This window comes from Hipposideros armiger, unplaced genomic scaffold (assembly GCF_001890085.2).
Source record: "Hipposideros armiger isolate ML-2016 unplaced genomic scaffold, ASM189008v1 scaffold_368, whole genome shotgun sequence".
NCBI lineage: Eukaryota > Metazoa > Chordata > Mammalia > Chiroptera > Hipposideridae > Hipposideros > Hipposideros armiger.
The window spans coordinates 1,103,743-1,113,871 of NW_017731718.1; positions in this window are offsets into that span (position 1 = coordinate 1,103,743).

The window sequence follows — 10,129 nt, forward strand, 5'->3', positions numbered from 1 at the left end:
TGTGGGATCCAAACCAGGGCCCTCTGGCATCCCAAGCCAGCTGTAAACCAACACGCCACTCGGCCATGTATACACATTTTAAGAAAGGAAAAATCTATCAAAATTGTAATACTCAATATATACCTATAACAAAAGAAGACTACAAGTCACATTTGAATTACAAGAGTTACTCAAAGTGGTTACCATCAGCATCCAGATACTTCTGACTATGGTGAACTACTGCTTGAGCAATGTTGACCAAAGCATCCACTTGCATACATTGTTTGGTACCCCTGTTATATTTACAATAGCCAAGATATGGAGACAACCTGGGTACCCATCAATGGATGAATGGATAAAGAAGGGGTGGTACATATACACAATGGAATATTACTCAGCCATAGAAAGAAATGAAATCTTGCCATCTACAACAAGATGGGTGGACCTAGAGGGCATTGAGCTGAGTGGAGTTAAGCCAGACAGAAAGAAAAATGCCATGTGATTTCACTTATATGTGGACTCTAAAGAGCAAAATAAACAAACAAAACAGAAACAAACTCATAGATACAGAAAACATTATGATGGTTGCAAGATGGGAGGGGGATTGGGAATGGGTAAAAAAGGGGAAGGAATTAAGAAGTACAAATTGTTTGTTACACAGCAGTCATGGGAATGTAGGGTATAGCATAAGGAATATAGTCAGTAATATTGTAATAACAATGTATGGTGTCAGATGGGTACTAGATTTATCAGAGTGGTCACTTCCGAAGTTATATAAATGTCTAATAACTATGTTGTACACCTGAAACTAATATAATATTGTATGTCAGCCATAAGTGAAAAATAAATTTTAAAAAATTCATGCAAGTTCAAACACTGAACCACCTCTAAGCAACCATTCTCTGGTTTACTTTGGCTCCTTTAAGTCTTCACATACTCTAATAACCTTAATAAATGCTGATGGTGAGGAGTCTAGGTAACCCTTTACTAGTAATTCTGCAGATGCTGACCTTGAGCATGTTCTCTGGGGAGAATCCTTCTGAGTAGGTATGAAGAGAATTATAGCAACACCGGTGTGAGCTGGAGAAACTGGAAGAAATTCTACCAGATGGCATATGACTCAACCAGCATTGATGGATCTCTTGTGATCATATGCAGAGACAACATATGAGTGAGAGAGAAATCAAGGATGCCTATGTGAGTGTGCGAGATGAGAGAGAGAATAGGGATGAGAAAGAGGAAAAGGCAGTAATGATGACTTTACAGTAGCTTCTCGAAGATTATGAGCCATATCTCACATAGGTATATTATATGAATTGTATATGATTCTTACAGAATAACAACTTTACAAGAGATCAAAGATAACAGCCACTCCAATTGCTACAGTTAAGAAAAGTAAAGTTAGAGTAGGTTAGGCAAGTTTTTTAAAGTTATCCAGCTGGTTAATGTCAGGGCCAAGAAGAGAAATTAAGTTTCCTAACTCAGAGTTTATTGCTCTTTCCATAACCCTGTGCTACAATGTCTAATAAACAATGTCAAGTTTTAATTATCAGCATTTAAATTTAATATGAGCAATAGGCAGCAAAGGCTTCCATAGCTTCTAGATTACTTTTGCTCCATCTGTGTGAAGTTGCTAATTACCTGCTGTCAGTGCAAACAGCCCTTGTAGGCAGCTGAAGAAATGGATTGGAAATTTGGGTTTGAAGTCACTGTTAAAAACACAGGTGTTGCTTTGTTCAATTAAAGCCTAACAAGAAACTTAGTGGGATGAAAGGGTGGGAGGTGGGAAAAGGAAAAGGAAAAAATGACGTCATCCTCAGCTGGAATTGTCAGAGGAAGAATAAAAGCTAGAAAACAGCTTCCTAAGCACTTCCTAAAAGGGAATTTGGAAAGCTAAGGATTCACAGGACTAAACTGTGTACACAAAACAGTTTGCATTTTAGAAAAATTAATTTGTGCAAAGGTTTCCTGTCTTCTTTTTTCTTCCAAAAAATGTAAATCGGAAGTGTGGTGGTTAAAATTATAGATGTGTTGATTCAAGAAAGCAACAAATAATAACGTTGAGGGATTTTTTTTTTGTTTTGTCTTTTTGGAGGGGGACGGGGGGATCAATTCTATTTAATTTTTAAGGGTTAACATTTGTGCACTGTAGAACAGTGTATTGTAGTGGGCACTTTACCCATGCTACTGTAGCCAGGACTAAAAACATCACTTTTGGTCTATTTTCAGTAACGGATAATATACTTTTCAGAAGTCTTACAAACAATAGGCAGTGTTCCAAAATTAAAATACATTGTGGAGTATTCACTCTTCCCTTGAATGCTTAATTCTTATTCCAGTTTGGAATTCCATTCACTACAGGAGGAAAAGAGCAACCTTTATTTTGGTGACTTACTTTACATACTCGAAGGTGAGGAATTCTCAGGCTCTGAAGAGTGTACTGAAAAGCTATGGAGAGAAACAGTACTTGAAATTTCAGGAAGCTCTTTGTCTTCCTCCCCATCTCCATCATCTTTAAATCCAGGTACATTTGTAGTAGGAATTTGTTCTGTGAAACCCTACAGCAATGTTTCTTTTCATTTCCATGACACCAGCTCCCTATCAACTTCTGAAGGAACTCGCCTGTATTGTAAACAAACCTCTCTTGGCAATTGGCCTGTTTTCTTTCTCTATCTCATCTTCCATCTGCTCAAAGGCTTTGCTTCAAAAAGAAGTAGGTTGCAGGTGTGTACTTTTTCTTTTCTTCCCCCCTCCCCTTTTGTTTCTGAAAGAGGTCGATCTTGGAGATTAAAATTCTCTCAACCAGTGACTTTAGCAACCTCCCAGAGAAAGGCTGGGTACCTGTGTGTACCTGTGTGTACCTGTGAACCAATATTTGGAGCCTATCGACACATAGCATGCTTGGTTCCATTTTAACACGAGTCCCTTGGAAATAGGAAGCTGACTAATTCATTTAATGAAGTATTAATAAATTCTAACTGCAGAAAAAAAACAAAAACTTTGAGTGTCAGCCAACAGTGAATCAGAAAGAAGTTTGTTTTTTTTTGTTTTTTTTTTTGTTTTTCAGGTTCTTTCATCAAAGACTAAAGTGCCTATTATAGAAATTGTTTCAATACAGAAATAGAACCTTACCAGTAATCAAAGTGAGAAAAAAAATTACTTCCCTTTGAAAAAAAAAGAAAATGTCTCAGATGTTTAACTTGAGGTTTCATGACCTCAGAATGGCATAAAATTTTAATCCTTAGGGCTCAAAATGTAGGTTAGTTATTTGTCCAATATAATAAATTTGACATTTTTATAAGTTCATTTACCGACACTCTTAAGTCTTTTTTTTATTCAATGTCCCAGCTATTGGATCAAGTGACTACTAGAGTAAACACAATTGTCTGGCATTATGCCAGATATCAGGAAAAAAATAGCAAAAGAAAAAAGATATATTTCCTTTTCTGAAACACGAAATTTGAAGAGAGGTAACTGGAAAGCAAGTATCTTGGCTAGCATTTTGGCGAGGCTTAGGGCATATGAACCACAGTCTCAGGTCTCCACTGAAAATGTTTTATTTGCTTGTTTTGTTTGTTTTTTATTTCCTTAGGGTTCCTGAGGAGAGGCCACCTCACTGATAACATCAGAAGAAAGATCTTTGATATCTCCAGAAAACCCCAGATTTGGGAAGTCCAGAGAGCCTTCTCATAGATAAAAGGCATTTTCATGTCTTTATCTCCTTTTGTCATATGGTCTAATTTACACATATATTAACTTATTCATTTAAAACATATGTATTGAGTGCTTACTATGTGCCAGGTACTGTGTGCTAACTGCTGGGAATGCAGCCGGAACAAGGACACAATCTCTGCACTTGTCCTGGGTAGTAGCAGATACAGGCTTTAATCAAATAATCACACAAACATATGTAAAATTACTATTGGAGAACTTTGAAAACAGGAATTTAAGATCTAGCATTTGGAAACAATTTTTAAGGAAGACCTCACAGAGGAGGTGAGGCTCGAGCTAAAGTTTGAAAAAGACAGTAATCAAGTGGACAAACAGTCCTATGTAATGCATGTCTTGTCTGTTCCTGCTCACTGGGATTTTAGTTCCACAAGAGCAGACTGCACTGTCTTGTTTGCCAGGTTATCCTTAGGGCTTAAAACTGCGCCTGGCACAAAATTCAATTCTCAAAAATTATTTATTACATGAATGAGCTAAAATGAGCTGAACTAAATAAAGAGGAAAGTGAAGAGCAATTTAGGCCTTTGCAAAGACTCTTTAGCTGGAGGAATCATAGAATATGAAAAAGGCCATAAAACTCGGAAAACTGACTATAGTTTTGGGGTCCTGGGTGTTAGAGAGGCTTTTTAAATCCCTCAGTGACAAGGCAGTAGGATGCATTCACTTCCTTCCCTCTTTTTCTCATTTGTTTTTGTAATGAGCAGCCAAGATTCCATGGCTTATCTGGATTGTAACACTTTCAAAGAAACAACCTATGTGTAAACCCACCCTCCCCTCTCACTGTAGACTTAGGACATCACCTAGGAAAACTGTGACTAGTTATTATTGTCATATCAAAATAAAAGTTGGTCTGGTATACCCACAGGGCAATTTAGGGGCTAATGTATGGAGATAAAAATCTCTCCTCCTCCTCCCTCTTCTCTTCTCCTTCTCACCTTCTCCCTCCCTCCATGAGTAAGCAGAGCATGCTTTACTCTGGAAAATCTGTGGTACACATATAAAATATAAGAAGAGGGTTGAGAGCAGAATATATATGGGCCTTGAGTTGAGCCAGTCAACATTTATTGGGTATTCCGTACATGCCCAGGACCCTCCTGGGCCCAGCTTAGGGGAAGGACTCCCTCTACCCTGAGCTTAATTGGAGAAACTGAAATAATACCCTCAAAAGGTGTTACCAACAATAAGATTTCAACGTATGGAAGGAGTCCTGTATGGTATTGTATATTAGCGCCCAGGACATGAGTTAAATCAAGGATGCTTCCTGAAGAACATGGAGATTTTTTTTAGTTTGATTTTTGAAAGAGAGAAGAAGTATCTCGACCATTAGAGAGGAGATGAGAGGTAGAATAGAGAAATCTTTTTCTTCGTATAATGTAAATATTTTCAAATCCTAGGACCATTTGGGGAAAACACTAATCACCTCCGATACAGACTCCTGAATTATCAGCATAGCTCAGTGGAATTGACATCAAACAAGAACATGTACAGCCAAAGGAATGACTTCCCTTCTTCCTTTCCCTCGTACGCCAAAGAAATGTACACACTTTCTTTCAAGGGAAGGCAATGGGTTCAATGAGGCCACATTAATCTCCTCATCGCAGCAAATAGCTTCAAAACTGAAACATTTTCAGCCTAAACTACAAATTATGAACTTTGATATTATCCTTTATGTCATCTTTCCTCTGCTATAATAAAGAATGCAGCATTAAGGTGAATCATGAACTGTTTCTTTCAGCACACATACCATAACATTTTAAACCATATTCCATAGAACAAAAAATGTAGATAATGTTCTGTTTGTCAGGCATTTCCTACCTGAAGGCACAAAAATAAATTCACAGTGGCTGTAAGTTTGCACTCTGAGTATTTTCACCTCGCTCCGGATCAACACCTGCTAGCTAGTCTGGTCTTGTGTCTCTTTCGCTCTCTTAGATAGTATTTCACTGCTTAGAGGCCTTTGAAAGGCAACAGATAACAAACACTCTTTGGTCCCTTGCATTTCAATAGAATAACCTGAAACTTCTTATCATGAGGGCCCCAGGCAGACCATGATATTGGGGAGGGGCTGGGGGATCCCAGGCCCTAGTTCCATGTATAATTTGATTTCTTTTAAACAAAGAACGAGTTAGATGGAACCCAAATTGATGCCAAACATAACTTGTTACAGCAGCACCAATGACCTCCCTAGGTGCTCCCATTTTCCTCATTTCAAAACTTAGCCCTCTGTTTACATAACATCTTGCGCCTGCACTTGCTTGACGCGTACAGAAGAGGACTGGCTAGACATCAAGGCATCAAGGGCCCTGTTTCACTGGGAGGCTACAGAGAAGTTATATAAATGCACATTTACAGAGCTCCTGATGAAGAGGCTTTTAAACAGCCCTGAACACACTGACTAGGCCAATAGTCAAATCAGTCAAACGCTGAGGAACACCCACCTGTGGCCAGAGAGGATAGGAAATGAGCTCACCTGCACACCCAGATTATCTTAGACATTTGCAAAGCCATTTTAGGAAAAAACCACTAGTCCAGCTAAAAGGGCTTTGATTTTTAAATGTTAATGAACAAGTGTGTGTGTGTGTGTGTGTGTGTGTGTGTGTGTGTGTGTTTAAATGATCCCTCGCTAAGAATGTAATATTTACTTAGTATGATTTGCAAGAAACTCGTACTTAGAAAACTATCTGCATTAGGAGCTGTGACTTTCAATGCACACAGCAATCATTCACAATACGTCATAGCCCAGGAATTTGTACATTCTAGACACTCGTCCTTGGTTGAATGAATGAATGAATAACCATTGTTGCCCATCCTATTCAAGTCGAGGAACCAAACAGTACAATTCTGAGATTGGCTAGTAGGAACAAAATAACAAACGCTAACCTGCAGTTTTCTCCTTTCTGAGTACACATGTAATCTGTCATGGTCAATTATATTTCTGGCACAGCCGGCCAATGCCTCTCTCTGACTGGCTGGTAGCAAATCAATTAACTTGTCTTTCATTCGATTTCATTTTTGTAGCTTGGAAATGAAAATACACACTGACCATCTTCTTCAGAACCAGTGTGAAGCTAAAGGAGATATCTGCCAAACAGGACAGTAAAAGCCAATAAAATCGGACCATCTGGGAAAATTCATAGGGACAGAAAAGAGGTGGGTACTTGCAGGGGGCTGGGGCAGGCAGGGGTCGGGGGAGGGAGGATTGAGGAGAGACTGCTTCATGGGCTAGGCGTTTCTTTTGTGGTGATCGAAATGTTTTAGAACCACATAGACGTAATGGTTGCCTAACATTATGAATGTACTAAACGTTACTAAATTGTACACTTTAAAATGGTGAATTTTATGTGAATTTCGACTCAATAAAAAAACTGTTATCAAAACATTTCCAGTTCTAAAGCATGCTTTTGATAAGTCTGTGAAGAGTGGTGTGGTACATGTCTCAAAAAAACAATTGTTCCATAGTTTTTTAAAAATAAACTTCTAGTGAGCTTACAAAGACTGAGAGTGAATATGAATAATGAATCTGGTGACATCCTGATAAAAGTTACACTCATCTGAGTCTGGACATGAAATTAGGCAAATTTTGTAACTTGGTTAGGCAGAACATTTCCTGGCAAGCAAGAAATTATTTACCTCCTTGATTATTAAACAAACAAACAAAAAACCTCACTAATATCCACTGTATGAAAAACATTAATGAGTAATATTAATTATGGATTATGGTCCATTTACACATATTCTCTGAAAGTGAGATTTCTTTAAAGTAAGCTCTGTTGTCACAAAAGTACATTTAAATTTCACAAATCTTGCTGTTCAATAAATCAAGTACTGAGTGAACTCTAGTACACAAAGCGTGTGTCCAGCTCTATTGCCAGACTCTAAAAGGTAGTGACAAAAGAAAATGACCAAACAAGTTTTAATCTCTATTATTTTATTTTTTAGAAAGTTGGGTTTTATCAAATCGACAGCATCAGACGGTAATACTTTTAAATTAAGCAAGCAAATGCAATATAATCCTGTACCTATATAACTCTTGGCCGAATACTTTGGCATGTAGTACCCTTACAGTTATCCCGAGAGACATGAAGAGTAGGGGTGTTTCCTGCCACGCCGTAGGATTAGAAAGCTGCCAGGACGCACAGTAAGGAGTGCAGCCAGGACTTGAATCCAGGTCTCAGACACCTGAGCTGGGGCTCCTTTCATAACATGTAAACTAGGGATCAGAAGGTCTGAGTTCTAATTGTGATTCTGCCATTAACTTGCTAGGAGGCACAGAGCAAGTCACTCAACCTCTTGCATTTTAATTTACTCCCCGCTTAAATGACATGGTTGGGGCATATCTTCTCAAATGTGCTCCTTTTGGAGCCTGCATTCTCTGTTAGCAAATGCAGGAATTGAATACTAATTATCCTTTCCTGTCATTTTTTTAACCCAGGTGCACCTTTCACCTTAACATAACTCAGTTTTCAGATGGAGTAATCCACATTTTTTTAAATGCTCACTATGTAAACTTTGTGTTTGCAAAGCCACTTCAATTAAAGAAGCTTGACAAAGAATTTCCTCAAATTCCTCAGCCTACAACATATGAGCTTCTCAAGGTCAACTGGTCCTCTCCATAGTCTGCTAGGTCTCTGGCTGTTTATAGCACTCTGGTCTGTGCAAAGTGCTTTTCCATATCTTGTCTCACTTGACATCACTGGTACCAGGCAAAAGCTCAGACTAAACCGCACTATCTCTCCCTAAACGAACACGGCAATACACCCAGTCCTATTGTTAGCCTACAAGGATGGGACAGAGATAAGACAGGGTGGGAAACTGACCCAGTGACAGCCAATCAGAAGAGCTTTTGTCTGTGGATCTGACCAGGGGTGATTCATCAGCCACCAATCCCTGAGGCTTTCAATGGGAGAACAAAAAGTCCACTATTGCCCCAAAGGCTGTGCTTGGGTTTATTCCCTTGTGTTTAAAAAAAAGAAAGTTAGGTTCACTGTCAAGAGCAACTTCAGAATTCCCACAAAACAAAGCTCAAGGGAGAAGAGTCCAAAAAGAAAAGCTAAGTGTATTGCTTTTACGTATCTACAGTTTCAGAAAGAGTAGAAACAAGTGGTTGCATAATCCAGGATAACCTGCCCTAAAAGAATACACCATTCAGGTAATTTTTCTTAAATGTCAACAACATCGTTGTAAAACTAAATTATTGTGAGAATGGCCTCAGCTTTCCAATCGCAAAGGAAGTCTTACTCTTATTCACTTCTTTCAGGCCCTCCCTGGTTCTTACTACACATCAGTATACAGAGGCTTTTTTTTTTTTAACTTGTCTACTCCAAAGTACCTTTAAAATATAAAATTAAGCAAGCACTTCCTTTCCTCTGTTTAAATTTTAAAATTTTTATTGCCATGGAATATGGCGTTATTACACTCCTAAGTTTTAGAATCCAGAAAAACTCCATCCATAATTTGTACCAGGGAACAACACAAAGTGTGCAGAAAACTATGGCCAAGTGATGTGGGTAGGTATGTGTTCCAGAGAGTGGTAGATGGTGAAGAGATGAACTTTTCCACCCAGAGAAAGCCCCCAACCACCTTGGTCTACAAGGGACTTCCGGAGTTAGGAGGGAGTAACATTAAACAAGCAAAGCAAGAAAACAAGGCAAAAAGCAAGCCTACAACAACAACAATAAAAAGGTCTTTTACAATAAACTAACACTATATTCTAACTATAGTCTAACTGCTGTCTCGAGGTGTCAACCTTTTAATTATTATTTCATTTTACCATTAGATGCAAAATGGCATAGTTAAATGAGCTCTGGAAAGGTGATCAGGAGATAGATAGGTGTTCTAATTGCAGCACCAAGCTCTGACATGACTGTTAGATGCCCTTAGTCCAGTTATTTTTCATTTATTTTATCATTCACTGTTTAATGATTACTTATTATGTGTGTAATATTTTCCAAATGCTGCACTGGGTGCTGGCTCTGAAAGCCTGCCATGTTCAAGGCTCCTTTCAAAGAAGATGATATAGGCAGTTCCTTACATATAGATTTCAGTGACTTGTACTCCAAGACCTTGTTACCATGAGCATATCTGTCTGGATCAGGAATTGGCAGCTGACCCAAACACCTATTGGCCTTCCAGCAGTTGATAAAATAGCTTATAAGAAATGCTTAAACTGCTTCTCTATACGGGATAATAACCAACTAAACCATCATAAGAATCCCTTTGGGGCGGCGGGGGGGGGGGGAAGTTAAATGCCAAATATAGAGAGGAGAGCAGGCCATAGACTGTGGTAGAGACAAGGAAGAGAGAGGTACATCCATATGTATATACCTTGAGGCAACAGAAGTCATCCCTAAATATACACTGTGAGTAGAGTGAAGAGGTAAGAAGTAGGGATATTTTCCAAGAGGGACAGATTCATCAGTTT